This window comes from Octopus sinensis, linkage group LG11 (genome assembly GCF_006345805.1).
Source record: "Octopus sinensis linkage group LG11, ASM634580v1, whole genome shotgun sequence".
Classification (NCBI taxonomy): Eukaryota; Metazoa; Mollusca; class Cephalopoda; order Octopoda; family Octopodidae; genus Octopus; species Octopus sinensis.
In genome coordinates, this window is record NC_043007.1 from 72,125,485 (window position 1) to 72,143,142 (window position 17,658).

At 36.8% G+C, this 17,658-nt stretch overlaps 1 protein-coding gene and 1 non-coding gene across 3 annotated transcripts in view; both read right to left on the minus strand.

The window, feature by feature from the left end:
• LOC115217374 (bone morphogenetic protein 2-like) overlaps window positions 1-17,658 on the minus strand; it is a 248,443-nt gene that overhangs the window by 189,982 nt on the left and 40,803 nt on the right. The window lies entirely within an intron of this gene.
• On the minus strand, window positions 8,508-8,615 carry LOC115217722. Its single transcript, XR_003882187.1, has one exon. It is a non-coding gene; the product is annotated as a U6 spliceosomal RNA (small nuclear RNA).

A 17,658-nucleotide genomic window follows, 5' to 3' on the forward strand; every position in this document is an offset into this window, starting at 1 on the left:
GTATGCATTTACTCGGATCCTACCTGTTGCTAGTAAATAGAACCAGGTTTCCTATCTGAAGATACCTCGCTATATATGATAGGGTACCGCCTTCTGCAGCAACCAATCAGTCGTGGTTTACGTCCTTTTTCTGCTACTAGTCTTAGAGGACCTGCAAAAAGGTCACGAATGGTGCCATTTTATCTCCTACCTCCAACTAAGCCAATGAAAAAAACCCTTACGTTACCCTTCCTTAAAATTCAAACCTTTGTGCTTACCTGGAAGAAATCGACGTATATCTTCACCCTTTCGATACCAAGCCGCCTGAAACCGCCCCTGGCTCTGTAGTACAAATGTCTTGTATTCATAAGTTTTGAATTAGAATCTTCCACCAAACCTTAATCACAATTTATGTTCCTAACATTAGCTTAATGATAACTAAGTTATTTTACTAAATTCTTTGTTATATTTAAAATCAATTGAAAGAAACACAGAGCATCTCAGAATAAATATGGTAACAAAAGGGTTAAGCTACAATACTAGATTCTAGAAAGACGCTCAATAGAGATCTCACTTTGATAATATGGCATTGCAATACAGAAATTCATTTGACAGTATCTAAGACGTCATTAAACTAATTTTAAGTCACAGACGTGCTATTTCCTCTCATGGCTTCTATCGCCACAACACCTGCTCTTTTCAGCAAGTTAGATGCATGGTCTCGCCATCCGGGCATATCTGCCTTTTCTTCTATTGATCTCACTGACGTTGCAAATACTGTTTTCACTCGTTCCTTCCCAAATGCAATCCGACCTCCATACCTTTAAGTTGAAAATCAGTACTGGAAGTGTCAAAAGAATTGCGCGTTCTCTTTCCAAAAAATAAAAGGAAATTATTAATCTGATTCCAGTTATTATGGCGTGCCAATAACTCTTATTTTTTCGACCCTGAATAACTGAAAGGAGGAGGAGGAGGAGTTGGACCTGGAAGGTTTTCAGCTTGAACGAAGAAGGATGAAACTAAATGCTACTAATAAACGATTTAGTTCGGTGCTTTACTGTGTCTGCACTAAGACAGTAAATACACTAAAACTTATCAGACAACAAAACTGATTGCTCTTATCTTAATTAATTAAAAACATCAAATAAAGCTTAAATAAATCAGAGTTGGAGGGATTTAGTTTGCATATTAACCTAGTTTAATAGTGAAAGGTGATGGATTATGTTGGCTACATTTGATATCTGACCGATGTCATAACAGACTTTTACTAATATTTCGATTTAACTATCTTCCCTGCCGTCTTCCGACTCTTTCTTCCCACGCAGCAGCTTCAAGGAAACAGAAAACTATTAAATTACAAATTAGTATAAGGGGAAAAATAAAAACAACAGCAATGTGTGTGTGTATATGTGTTCCTGTGCATACACGTCACGTGTGTGAATATGTGTGTGGATTCAGACATAGACACACACACACACATGCTTGTTTGTTGATGTATGTAGATGTAAACGCACGATGGTAGATTGCGTACACCTATGTATTTGAATGTACAAATCGAGTGGGGTGCATACACATAGATGTGTGCGTGTGCGTGCATGCGTGCGTGCGTGTGTGTGTGTGTATGTGTGTGTGTGGTCGTTAACGAAATGTTTAGAGGAACCATACACAAAATACTTTGAAGATATGAACTGAAGTGAAAAATTGAAGATATACTAAGAAAACACAGAAGAGGTTTCTTTAAAACAAGAAATTATGGGATAAACTCTTGAATTCATTACATAATACTCTGCAGGGTAATTTGGATAAATAACACACATCGCCGCCATTAGAGAAGAAATTATATTTTAGATACACGAACTTTGGGGATATTTATTCCTTCTTCATTCCTTCAATTGCTTTTTCTTCGCTCTCTCCTTCCTTCATAAGTAAAGTTTTTTCCCGTCAAATAAAACAAAAATAGACAAAAAACGCAGTCAGCGCTGTGAATATTATTTGAAGAAAGTTGCAGTTATTGTAGTGTTGTTGGTGCAATCATCATAGAAAATAAATAGCAATGTTAAGACGGAGAGAGAGACAGACAGAGATAGAAAGAGGAAGGGAGGGAGGAAGAGAGAGAAATAGAGAGGGAATGAATGAGAGAAGGAAAGAGCGAGGGAGGAAAGATAGAGAAAGATGTACTTAAATGTATTCGCTGACGTCTAGGGGCTAGGTCACATATCGCTTCCATAATCACGATTTGAGGGGACAGTAAGCAAACACTCCCACTGCTGTGTCCATTACCTCTCATAGCAGACGTTGAGGCCCCAGTCGAGGTTGAGATTAAAACAGCGAGACACACACGCACACACACACACACACACACACACACACACACTCACACACACACACACACAACTCTAGTACACCCACACATCAAGGATGGCGGCATTTCCTGGAGCTCATTCGCCGCCACAGCTGCTGTCCCCAACCTCACTAACTGTCAAACCATGCGTGCAAATGTTTGTGTTATTGGAGCCATGCGGATAAAGCTGGCGCCTGGCTCCACAGCGACTGGCAGCCCTAAAAAAGTGTGTTTGTGTGCGCGTGTAGGTACGCTTGTGTGTTTCGTATACCTATACATACACAGACTTATATCCACCCACCAATTTGCAAACGAACAAATATACTCATAGCGCACGCACATTTAGCGTACACACACATATAAGTACATATAGACATATAAGTATGTATTTTTTTGTGTATGTATATAGACATACGTATGTTCGAAGACAGAAATGGCGTCGGGTTCTCCCTTAGTCATCACTTCATTCTGATTTTCAAGCAAAGTAGGTGCAAACTGTGAGAAAAGAAGTGTTTTAAGGAGTGTGGGAGTCATCCCCAGAAAATAAAACAGTAGAATAAAACAGAAGAAGGCATCATGTGGAACTATGCGAAAGAACCAAAACAAAACAAAAAAAGACAATAATAAATGGATATATATTTTCTCTAAACCAGATAATGAAAATTTAATTGTTGACAATTTGCGGAAAATCTGTGTTAGCTGGTATTTCAGTGTAAATATATATTTTTGTCATCTAATACTTAAAAACAACTATCGAATGGAAGAATTCGGTGAAATTAAAGATTAAGGATGTTTTTATTCAACAAATCTTGAATATAAGAATAACTTGCTTTAAGTACACTTTGCAACTTTGGGTCAGAGCGGACATTTCCCCTTTAGATTTATTATTTATTTGTTCATCTCTTTTACACTTATTTATATTTAATTCTATCGTATTTTACTCCCTGTTTTTCACGTGTCCACTTCATAGCGAGCTCTATACGACTGGGAAGAAAAGATCAACTAGTTTTCTTTGAGACAGTCTGTGCAGGGAGAAAAGAACTCTTTCAAAAGAAGTCTCACTTTGAGCATATATATATGTGTGTGTGTGTGTGTGTGTGTGTGTGTGTGTGTTTGCTCATAGTGAGACTTCTTTTTGAAGTAAATATACATATATTTATATATATTTACATGTATGTATATGTATGTATGTATGTATGTATCCATGCATGTACGTATGTTTGTATATGCGCGTGTGCGTGACCTTATGAATGTCGTCGTTTGAACTCTAAGAGCTCCACATATTAAGCGGCGTCATTTGGACGATGTTAGTACGCTCCATTGGGTATTAAAGAGTGGGGTTTCTATTTGAAATAATGAGCTTGTTTATATTTCCTTACTACCTGTACATAATAATAAGAATGAAGTAGGCCAGCAACTGGCCTACTACTAAGTCACAGTCAAGGTTTGTGTTTGATAGCGACCAGATTGACATGATTGCCTGCTGATTCAGTTCTATTCGGTCAGCTACTTAGAATATCATCTGACATACATGCATGCATATGCATGCATACATATATATACACACACGTGTATACATATATATATATATATATATATATATATACATATACCTATTTTGTGTATAAAATATAAACACATATATTATATATATATAATATACATACCTGTATGAATCTGTGTAAAACGTACATTTACATAAATATAATAGATATATACATATTTACATTAAATATTATACACACACACACGCATACACACGAATGTATTATGTATATATGTGGGTGGGTGTGTATGCATATCTGTTTCTTTATTACCCATAAGTGGCTAAACATAGAGGGGACAAACAAGGTAGACAAACGGATTAAGTCGATTACATCGACCCCAGTGCGTAACTGGTACTTAATTTATCGACCCCAGAAGGATGAAAGGCAAAGTCGACCTCGGCGGAATTTGAACTCAGAACGTAACGGCAGACGAAATACGGCTACGCATTTCGCCCGGCGCTCTCACGGTTCTGCCAGCTCGCCGCCTTGTGTGTATACATATCTATTTCTTTATTACCCACAAGGGGCTAAACACAGAGGGGACAAACAAGGACAGACAAACGGATTAAGTCGATTACATCGACCCCAGTGCGTAACTGCTACTTAATTTATCGACCCCGAAAGGATGAAAGGCAAAGTCGACTGTGGCGGAATTTGAACTCAGAACGTAACGGCAGACGAAATACGGCTACGCATTTCGCCCGGCGTGCTAACGTTTCTGCCAGCTCGCCGCCTTCCATGTGTGTATACATATCTTTAACGTACTCTCATAGGCGCGCGCACACTAATATTTCGGTTCGTCCTGTCAGCTTTATTGAACACTGAGACACAAGAGGAAGAGAAAGAGTAGGAGGATTCTGAGATAAAACACAAGGAAGGAATCATTGTGTGGCTGCCGATGTTGTTTCTTCTTATTGTTTATATAAGACATTCAGATCTAAAAAGAAAATATTGAGTTAAAAGAAAAGTTAAAATAATATAGACAAATTCCTGCTGACTTGTTTATTAAGATTCTTTAGAGAGTGACTTTCCTCGAATCACCAAATCTGAAAGTGTTTTTGTCTTTTGTCAGTTGTTCAGATGGAGAAGAGCTCTTTAAATCGATGGTGTTTCATCATGAGAAGACAGCAGTTTGGGATCTTTTCGGTTTGAACGGCAAGTTTTTAACATAATTTCTAGGTAACTAAAAAATTTTAAACTTCGTATACTGGTAGAATGTGTTTATAAAACATTTTTTTCTCTTGGCTTTATTGAGAAAATTCTGTAGTTTGTAAGATATTTGGGTTTTTTTTTTCAATTTCTGCAATTTCAACCAATCACTGACGTCCATTGAGGTAAAAAAAAAAACATTCTGTGCCGTATGAATATGTCCCTCGTTTAAGAAACAGATTGGATTTATTTACATTTGTGAAGAAAAAAGATACCTTACCCCCCCACCCCCCACCCCTAACCCTAACCCTAAAACAGAGTGAAATGCATAATTATGGGTGACAATTTCATATGACACCGCTAGAAAAAAACTGCCGTTCAAACCGAAAATATCCGCAGTTTGTTATTAATAATAAATTCGTTATTTTTATTTTAAAATTATATTTCTCGTTTCACTGGAAGTAAGTATGGAAATAAGGATTAATAAAGAATAAGCAAACTTATTTTTAATGAAGTCAAATTGACTACTGTATATACTGAAGAAAGAACGGAAAAGGAAAAAGAAGAGAAGTTATTTCCATGCGAAGAAACAATCTCTAGAATAACAAAAATGTCTGGCAGGATCGTGTCAAACAATAAATTCCTGCTTTATTACTCTGAACATCTTCAATGGAATATCATAGAATATAGCGGAGTCTGTGAGTAGAAAATCATAAAAAGGTTACTGACTGCATTACACAAAAAACGAAGTTTACAGTCCAATTTTATGAGTTATTCTGGAAAGAAAGGCTTAAACTCCGTATCGAGTGAAAGTGAATTTAGGAAGAAATAGGAATTTCTCGGACCTCCCAGATTTAGGGACTTCCAGTTTCAAATAACAGAAGATCTACTGCAACTTGCCAGAGGAGAAAGCTGTTCCTTTGAAGCATAACCTCTATTATTTCGTCACGTTATCAATATTTATATAGAAAGTTAAGGCATCGGTGAGCTGGCAGAATCTTTTGCATGCCTGGCAAAATGCTTAGCGACATTTCGTCCGTATTTACGTTCCGAGTTCAAATTCTGCCGACTTTGCCTTTCGTCCTTCAGGGGTCAATAAAATAATAAGTAACAGTTAATCACTTGGTTCAATGTCATCGATTTAACCTCACCCCTAGCCTTATCTCAAAATTTGAAACCAATCTTAATGTTGAAGTTAAGAACACGGAAAAGATTTTTGGAGTGATCTGATAACATTCCTCAACTTAAATTGAAAATCACAGTGGCAAATGAGATATTAAATTTCCCAACTTTAGTGGATTATTTATATTAGTGTGTTAGAGAGGAGCATAATCTTCAGTTGAACTGTTTTGCTTATTGTTTTTCTGCGTTCAAATTCCGCCGAGGTCGTCTTTGCTTTTCGGAGTCAATGAATTAAGTACCAGTTGCGTACTGGCGTCGGATCTAGTTTTTTTCATTTGCAAAATATGCATTTTTTAAAAGGAAGCAAAAAATCTGAAAATCGGCTATAATAATGTAGCCTTCCAGTCTAATTGCTTTGAAGGTACGATGTTATGGAGAACGTAATTGGAGGAAAAATATTACAGAGGTTTAAAAATTGGAATAATTTGGTATTTTTAGCCAATATCGAGACAGAAATGTTCTGCTTTTAGCGGAACCATGTCAATTTTACTGTTGTACCCTGTGAAATTTATAGTTTAGCGTCTGACCTATTCATTGTAGGTTTCTTTTGTCTCTTCATTGATTGTTTTTTTAATTATTATTTTAAATTTGTTATATTAATATATTTGTCTGCATGTGTTTACTTTATGCGTACTTTAGTATTAAATATACCTGCCATGTATTTATGTACATCATTAGTACATAAGTGCATGTGTGTGTATGTGAAAAGGGGGCGTCTATCTCCAAAACTCCAAAGGTGAGTAACGTTTCTATGGTTGGATTTGTAAGCTACGATAAGAATAACACTGGTCAACAAAGAATTCGTCCCAAGGAAAAGAATACCTGTATCTTATATGTTTTTGCATATAGAATTCAAAAGTAATGTCAAATTATCTGTATCACCCACAGTTTCTCTGTTCCACGATATCCCTCTCAGTTTCTGTTACGTGTGCTAAATTTCAGTTAAGCTGTTGAAATGTGAAGCTAACGGTTTAAGAAATACCCCGAATTAAAATTTTTATGAACAGAAATAAACCTAGTGAAATCATAAATCCAGTTAGCTGAGTCAATGAGTCCCCAAACTATATCAAATGAAAAATATGTAAAAATACTAAGTGTGAAAAATCAACATAGACAACAGTGAACCACAACACAGCGAGCGGTTGTCATGGTGACAAGCTGCTAATACCACGCTGTCCGTTGATTGGCTAAAATTACCCAAATTTCCCAACTTTAAATCTAAATAACATCAGATTCCTTAATTTGTGTGATAATTTGTGTGATTGGTTGGTCGTAATCAAAATTCAGAATTGCATTGATACACCAAAATTGAAAGCAATCTGAGCAAAATTAGAGGGGGCGTGCTCATTTTGCGAATGAAAAAGACTAGATCCCTGGAGTTGATCTAATCGACTGGCCCCCTCCCCCATAATTTCGGGCTTTGTGTCTATCTGTTTGTCTAGTTACCTATCAATCTAGTCACTCGCACACATGCAACCCCAAATAAACTATTTTCATAAAGCAAAACGATTGGTCAAATCCAACAACAACAAACTTTACTGCAGTAATCTCATACAACACCAGCTCCCTATGTAACTCATACCACACACTGAATTTCACGCCAATCCCTCCTTGTTTTCCCACCTCCTGCTTCTCAAACGAAAGAGAGGGGGCGAGATAGAGGGAAAGAGATAGTGAGAGAGAGAGAAAGGGGGGCGAGAGAGCGAGAGAGAGAAAGTAAGAAAGACAGGGTGTGAGAAAGAGAGAGTGAAAGAGAGAGAAAGAAATGAATATATTTCTTTATTGCCCACAAGGGGCTAAACATAGAGGGGACAAACAGGGACAGACAAAGGGATTGAGTCGATTATATCAACCCCAGTGCGTAACTGGTACTTTATTTATCGACCCCGAAAGGATGAAAGGCAAAGTCGACCTCGGCGGAATTTGAACTCAGAACGTAGCGGCAGACGAAATAAAGAGAGAAAGAAATGAAGGAGAGAATGTGTTTGTGATTGTACGTGTGTGTTCGCATGTGTCAGCTTGTGCGGCCATGTGTAAAAGGCAAGAGAGAGAGAGAATAAAGAGTGGGTAGAAGGTATAAGAATAGGAGAGAGAGAGAGGGAGGGAAGGAGAGCAAGAAGGGGAGAGAGAGAGACACGGATGAAAACTAAAATAGAAGAATCCCATTACATAGAACTGGTAATTATTTTATCCACTTCGAAAGGCAAAGTCGACCTCGACGGAATTTCAACTAAGAACGCAAAGACGTATGAAATTCCGCTAAGCATTTTGTCCGGCGTTCTCATGATTCTACCAGGTCGCCGTCTTTGAAAATTATGGACCACTTCACGAATTTTTGCGTCGACCTTGCGCAAAGGCCCATGCTAATATCTCTGTATCGTTCCAGTTTTAGTATATGTATTGTCGAAGCAGCATATTTGAAAGTAGAGCATTTTCCATAGAGAAAGAGAGAGAGGGAGAGATGGTGAGAGAAGGGGTGGGGTGAATCTAATTTTGTTCTCCGCCAGTTGATGGTGCCTCTATCAATTTTATTTACATGCTAATTAACAGTTTTTAGCAAAGATAATACAACAGCAGTAACTCTCTCTTCACCTCTCTCTCTTGCTCACACCCTTGCATATATCTATCTATCTATCTATCTCTCACTCACTCTCTCTCTCTCTCTCTATCTATCTATCTTTCTTTTTTCTTTCTATCTATCTATCTATCTATCTATCTATCTATCCGTATGCCTGCTTGTCACTCAGTTTCCCCCCTCACCTCTCTCTCTCCCCCTCTCTCTGTATCTCTCTCTCTCTCTCTCTCTCTATCTATCTATTGCCGATTGTGGGGCACGTAACCAAATATCAGAGTTCACCAGAATTAGCAATATGTGGGGATTCTGTGGTCATATATTCGCATGGGTTTCACAGGTGGGTAACAACGAAATAATTCCATTGGTAAAAATGAACGGTGTCTTCGTTGATGTCAAGAACAACCACATGGCTGTTACCGAAAGTTTAATGAGTAACAAGTCAATTAAATCCATACAGTTGTAGACACACAGACAGAGACACACATGAATATCCACTTTACTGGACATCCATTATCAGTCACTGTGATAGACATTACTATCGGTTGGATCAATGATCGATCGAATTCATTTGTGTCACATTCTAATCCTGACCAAAAGATCTTTTCAGAGGAAGGCAGAACAAAACTCGACTTTTTCAAAGGAAAATACAGACTTTACTTGTATTGGGTTTGTTGCAGTGTTGTATTATTATGTCTAGCAACAACAACGGTGATATTAAAGTAACAGAATAAGTACCAGTTGAATACTGACTGGGGGTCAATGTAACCAACCCATCTCTTCCCCCCTTGTACGAAAATTTGAAACCAATATCGAACAGTAAGCCGGCAAGCTGGCTGAGTCATTAGCACACCGAATAGTGCTCAATGGTGTTTCGTATGTCTTTACGTTCTGAGTTCACATTCCGCCGAGGTCGACTTTGCTTTTTCATCCTTTCGGGGTCGATAAAGTAAGTACCAATTGAGAAATGGGGTCGATGTAATCGAGTAGCCCCTTCCCACGAACGTCTGGCCGTGTGCCAAATCTTGAAACCAACATTATGTATTTTAGCTTCATTAAATTACATTGGTGACATTTATAAGAGGTTAATGCGGTGGTGGAGATGGTGATGGTGGTGGTGGTGGGGTAGTATAGAATTGACTGCAGATAGTTGTTTTAGCGACTTCGTAGATGAAAGGCAAATATTCTATACTCGAGGGAAATATGAACTTGGAACAGAGATCTAAGTATATAAATATAAACTGCAGTAAAGTGTGCTTCAACGTAATATGGCGATTAGCTATACAGTCGTAGCAAGGATTTAGGAGATAAAGTCCTGGATTAATACTGGAGGTATAATGGGAATTGGCAATGTATTTGCTTTCATCAACAGCACAACGATAGCAGCAGGAGTCGTAGCAGCAGCAACCGTTGTGGTTGTAGTAAAAATGGAGTGTAAATAACCTTCACTTGGGAATTGAAGCGGGATCGTTGTAATGGCCGTTTCTTTATTTATAATCAAAACTAACATGAAGGTGCACTAGCTAGAATTGAATTTAAAATATATTTGAATATGGAGAAGCGCTTCATCTTGCGGTATGTTGCTATTAATAAGCCTCATTATTATTCTTATTTTTCCATACTCCACGGTTTATTAGCGTCTTTGTACGACATTTAACCATATAACGCTTATTATTAATGATTCTGGTGGTTCCGAATACTTGACGGTATTTGTTAATATGGAGAGAAAATAACAAAATTGAAAGCATGGACGAACGAACTCATGAATGTTTGAACAAAATCATTTCTAGCCAACAATTATAACATCTAGCGTATCAATAGCTTTTATGTGCATGTTGATTGTTCAAGTTAAGACTTCGGAGATGAATTATCTGGTGTCTTCCAAGCAGTAATTTTATAACACTTCCAAGTTTGAATTCTGTTTCAATGCAGACACTGAGAAGACACTGGAGAGAGGGGAGGGAGAGAGAGAGGGAGAGAGAAAAAGAGAGAGAGAGAGTGGGAATTATTCTACTAAATATTGGGTAGTGAGTGATGCAAATGGTTAAAAAATGTATCAATGATAGGAAAAAGAGCAGGCACGAAGTACAGACATTGGTTACCATTTCTGTCACCATTTCTGACTATATACCGTCTTTGAATGTGACTTGAGGGAATATGGATACAAGAAATTCAGGGATGGAATGCAAGTAAAGGCAAATATGTTTCCAAATAACAATACCTTAGCATAGTTATAAGAAAATTAAAAAGAGTAAAGAAGAAATAAATGAAAACTGAAATATTCTAAAACATACTCATCCACCAATCAAAGTGTGTGTATGTATGCGTGTGCGTGCGTATGGGTAAAAGTTGTTAAAACATAAAACATAGAAGGTAGAGTCAGGTGAAAGAATGACAAACAAGGTATATTAATTTGACGCTCAGGAAAAATTAGTGTCTTTGACGTTTCCGCTCTATAATTGTTTCGCTAATCCGGTAACAACAATACAAAAATATGTTGCCCTTAAAACGGTTTTTGAGCATTTATTGAGAATACCGAACTGTTTTACACAGGATCTTGTTTTTAGGAATTCCCAATAAGTTATGTATACCCAAATTGTGAAGTCAGTTATGTTATAACATGAAATTAATTCAAATGAAGTAGCCCCTAAAAGGGCTTTAATGCGTTCCCAGAGCATATAGAACTTAAGAGGAAATACTAATAAGGTATTATACTAAAATTGTGAAGCATGTTACATAATAAGAGACTAATCAGATATGAGATAATAATAATTCAAAGTAAATAATTCTGAAAAAAGCTTTTGTGCGTTCACAGATAATATTACCCTCAGCGGTGCTAGTGTTGGTATATTTGTGAATAAGTCAGTAACCGAAATAAGTGGATTTATTGTTTAGGAAAATACTATTTACTTGTTTAAGCGTTGTACTGGATAAATTGCGAAAATAACTTAAATAGTTCAAATATTAAGAAATAAGCACACTCAATTTGATTTATACGAAATAAATTACGAACATGAATGAGTTATTTCCCTCGGATGTTTAAAAATATATATTAGTTATATGTTGTAGATATATAACAAATCCCTTCCAGGAGCCCTATTATCGATTTTTTTCAACAATTTAAGTATGTCACTAGTTTTCCAGACATGAGTTCTACTCACGTATCAAGTTTCATCGAAATCGATAAAACGATGTAGTAGTTAGATAACAACGCCACAAACAAACACACCCAGGATTTCCACATATATATATACATACATACATGCACACATACATTTATATATATATATATATATTATATATATATATATATATATATATATATATATATATATATATATATATACATAATTCTTTTCACTCTCCAGTTTCTTTCCTCTCCCTCTCTCTGTGTTTTCTTTCCTTATTTCTTTCTGTAGGAAGAGTAGGCTCGAAACATCAAAGACTTTCACGCACGCATACACCGCTTTCCCGAGAATTACCGGGTACGTTTGCTAGTATATATATATATATATATATATATGTATGTATGTGGGGGGGGTATATATATCTACATAGGCAATAAAAAACAGAAAGAAAAGAACAACAAAAGTAAATTGGACGAACACAGTGAATATATCAGATTAACGCTCAATGAAAGTTTCAGATGAAAAAATGTTTCGAGCATGGCTCTAAGTCGGATAGAGGAAGAAGTCCAGGAAAGAGGAAAAGGCGGACGGAGCAGAGAGTCCGAAGCAGATAGTCCGGAGAAAAGCACACACACACACATGCACGCACGCACACACACGCACCCACACACACACACACACACACACACACACACACACACACACATACACATACATACACACACATGGAAAGCATATACAGACCACTATTTGGCTAAAGGAAAATTTTGAGGCTAAAATTATAAATTTATCAAACTGCGATATTTTTCAGTAACGTAATTCGTCCAAGTTAGTCTCATATGGCTTTTTTCTGAGAGTTTGTATTTTGTGGAAACTGAAACTTTCATCAGTTGAAATCGGATAAAGAATCCGGAAGTTAATATTTGAAAAACTGGGGTTGTAATTTGAGATGAAATAGAAATTTAAAGAGATAGACATTTTTTTTTTTTTTTTAACAATTATATTTCGTTAGTACATTTAAAGTTTGATTAGTTTATTGAAATTACTTTAAAATGGCCAATTTGAAATTCAATATTTTTTTTAAATCGCCAGAATAGACATTCATTATTAGACCCGATGGGGAATTATTTAATTTTTTCTGTACACTAACAGCTCTCTCTATATCACGAAATTATTTATTCGAGGTTATGTTAAACTCATGACAAAATACGTTGACTGACTTTCTTACGGTACAAATATACCTCAAGAATATTTGAACTAGTAACAAGTTGGTATTTATGCACACACGCGCGTGCGCGTGCACGAAAATTAATATAAACACCCATACGCAATGCGATACCATAAAGGAAAAATATAATTGTCACCAAACGACTACGGTTGTCTAAACACCGACGTTGCTAGAAAAAAAGGGATCTCGTTCTTTACATTGGCAAAATATGCATTTTTTAAAAGTAAAAAAAAATCTGAAAATTGGCTATAATGATAAAGTTTTCCAGTCTAATTGCTATGAAGGTATGATGTTGCGGAGAAAAAAATTGGGGGAAAATATTACAGAGGTTTTAAAATCGAGAAAACTGTGTATTTATAGCCAACAGCGAGACAGAAACGTTCTGCGTTGAGCGGAGCGGTGTCAACTTTAAGGTTGTAGCTGTGTAATTTATAGTTTAGCGTCTTTTCATTGCAAGTTTCTAAATGAACAGAAATCTTTATATATAAAAGTGAGGTTGTGTGCTGTCTGTCTCCTGCGATTTAGATTCCTAACTACTCCCACATTTTGCGGTGCAGTTTAACCAAAACCGGGTATCTTATAGTCGTGATTTATATCGAGCCCTTCTGGGTATTAGCGCGCGTCTACGATGAGTCTACGATTTAAAAAAAAAATTACCTTCAATTTTTCCCATTTTTAATGCATTTTTGGTATATATAAGGGAAGTAACTCTCTAAAAATTTATTAAATCTCAGAACGTAAAAAGCTACAGTAACACCACCACCCCCTTTGTGGTTAGCCATATTGAGATATTATACTGTACATCTCTAAAAATGCTTATATAGTTATTTCCCTTACAAACCCGAGCAACGCCGGGCGATACTGCCAGTACCTAATAAATTCAACATGTATCATCTTACTGTTTCTTTAGTAGCATGAAATAAACTGAACTATCTCTATTCTGTATTATCGACTCACAGGTCTGGTCCAAGCTTCATACGGAGTAATACCATGCAATCTCTACACTGTCTCCCGGCGTGCTAGAAGTTACCGTGGTCTTTTCCGTAGGCTTTTCCTTCCACGGATAAACCTTATCTGCTTCCCCCCTTTACACTTTACATCATGACATTTCTGTGATACACGATTCCCATTGATCGTTTTTTTCTTTTTTCTTGTTTTTAGTTTTTTTTTTTTTCCTTTTACGATCCCTTTTGATCGAAAACCTACCCCACTTTTTTTTCTCCCCAAAAAGAAAAGCTCTACTTTTTAATCTGTCCCGTCTGTGTGCAGCCCTATGTGGCTAATAAACACACACACACACACACACATGTATATATATATATATAATATATATATATATCTTTACATACATACTTACAACACGCGCGCGCGTGAGTGAGTGAGATGTGGGGTACGGCGTAACGTTGTACCTTACTAGACTTGATCCTAGATAAAAAAAAAAAAATTCTAAGTTCAATTTTATATTAACTATTTATCTTTTGATCTATCTGTAACCGAAACACATTACATTCTCTACAACAAGCACACATATAAACACATACATAAATACACACACAGTGACATGCAGACAGGCACACACACATACACACACACACATACACACACACACACACACACACACACACACACACATACACATGTAGTACATGTATATCATCATAAGACATATGGATATAGAATTACATCATTACAGACTCTCAAATATGAATATACGATATGTCTACAGACTCGCCCTCCCCCGCTTCATATTTTTAATGAGTAACAACTAAGATTGCCAACTTGTTTTTGTAGGGTGACGAGTAATTAAAATAAACTCCACTAATATGATGCTGAGATCCACTAGACAAACAGAAAATGTAGGCTCTTAGTGATACATACATACGAACATACATACATACGTACGTACATACATACGTGCATACATATGGAACATGTACAGCAATATATAAATAACGTGTGCACGTACAAACATATTGATAAAGTATATACATCATATATATACATATATTCTATACATGTGTGTGTATTGAGTTTGTACGTAGATATCTATCTATCTATCTACCTCTCCCCTTCCTCTCTCTATTTAAAAAAGTTTTTGCTAAGAATACTTTATAGCTGAAGAAAGATTTTTTCTCTTACATTAAAAATTATTGAGTAAATAAAAAGAAATCAAAAACTAAAAAAAAAAAATGCCCCCAGAATGATACAAACCTTTCAGAAGGAAGTTAGCATTGTGTTTATGCACTTTCACTGTTTACAGCTTTTCAAACACACGTGTTATGGAGTAAAACTTAATTCGAAAACTTCCTTCGGAAAAGTTCGTTTCATTCCACGTTTTGGAAAATTTTAACAGCTTGTTTCCCCCCTCCATCCCTTCGATATAAAATACGCTACACAGTTACTTACAAAATATAGCTATAGATTTTTAACCAATACTGTATGTAAAGTTGTCTTTAAATATAATATATTGGTGAATAACAAAAGAGGGGGCAGGCCATCTATGTGTGTGTGCGTGTGTGTGAGTGTTTCTTTAGTGGCAGTCAGTCTTCCAATTGAACCGTTTCCATTTGTTTTCAAACTGCTGATACTTATTGTTGCATCGATTGTTAGAAATGTCTTCATACATCGATGGCTGTGTGAGGGTTTCGAACTACGATTATGCAAAGCCGGAGCAGATATCTTGTCCGATGCTTAATAATCTCATCTATTCCCACATATCTGTAAAGGTTAATATATAAGTTGTATTTAGGATTTCTTCACACTGTGTGCGCATACACGTATATATATATATATATATATATATATATATATATATATATATATATATATATATACATATACATACTCACACGCACGCACACACACAACACACACACACATTATCGTTGTCGTTCACTCGTTTGACTGCGGCCATGCTGGGACAACGCTTCGACCCCGGTACCTTTTTGAGGCCAGGTACTTATTCTATCGATCTCTTTTTGCCGAACCGTTTGGTTACGGGAACGTAAAGACACCAACACCGGTTGTCAAGCAGCAGTGGGGACAACACACACGTGTAAGCGCGAGAGCATACATACACTTATATGTGGTGGGCTCCTTTCAGTTTCTATCTACCAAATCCACCCACACGTTGACTTGGTGACTCGCATTGTGACTGAACCCGAAACCAAATGGTTAGGAAGCAAACTTCTTACTACACAGTCATACATACACGCATACAAACATACGCACGCATACATACAACATAGGCGCAGGAGTGGCTGTGTGGTAAGTAGCTTGCTAACCAACCGCATCTTGGGCAAGTGTCTTCTGCTATAGCCCCGGGCCGGCCAATGCCTTGTGAGTGGATTTGGTAGACGGAAACTGAAAGAAGCCTGTCGTATATATGTATATATATATATATATGTATGTGTGTGTGTTTGTGTGTCTGTGTTTGTCCCCCTAGCATTGCTTGACAACCGATGCTGGTGTGTTTACGTCCCCGTAACTTAGCGGTTCAGCAAAAGGGACCGATAGAATAAGTACTGGGTTTACAAAAAGGGGGTTGAGTTGCTCGATTAAAGGCGGTGCTTCAGCATGGCCGCAGTCAAATGACTGAAACAAGTAAAAGAGTACATGTAACGTATGCATGCCTGTGCATGGATGTGTGTAAAAAGCACGTGTACACAATTATACAGCGTCATGCTTGTTAGTATATCTATGAGTACGTGTATACACGTTGATGTAAATAATTATGTATTGTGAAGGTGCGTGGCTTAGTGGTTTGGAGAATTCCGCTCAGGATCGTACGATCGTGAGTTCGATACTCGGGGACACGTTGTGTCCTTCAGCACGACACTTTATTTCACTTTGCTCCAGTCCACTCGGCTGGCAAAAGTAAGTTGCATCTTAAATTCAAAGGACCATTCTTATCGCATTCTCAATCTCCATGAGAACTACGTTATGGGTACACGTGTCTGCGGAGTGCTCAGCCACTTTAAACTTTAAATTCACTAGCCGGCTCTTCCGTTGATCGGATGAACTGAAATCCTTGTAAACAAATAAATTCTTAAAATGTTATTAATCTTATAACTGTCCCATCTAGACACTGCTATCCTCGCCGCATATTGTAAAATCGTCAGAATTATTCTTTCAACAGGTCTTTCCTTATATTCTGGAACACGTTCAATAGCTGCTTGGATTGAAAAAAAAGGAGAAAAACAAACGTATATATGTGTATATATATATATATATATATATATCTATATATATATATATATATAATATATATATATATATATATATATATATATATATGCGTATATATGTATATATATGCGTGTGTGTGTTTGTGTGTCTGTGTTTGTCCCCCTAGCATTGCTTGACTACCGATGCTGGTGTGTTTATGTCCTCGTTACTTAGCGGTTCGGCAAAAGAGACCGATAGAATAAGTACTGGGCCTACAAAATAATAAGTTCCAGGGTCGAATTGCTCGATTAAAGGCGGTGCTCCAGCATGGCCGCAGTCAAATGACTGAAACAAGTAAAAGAGTA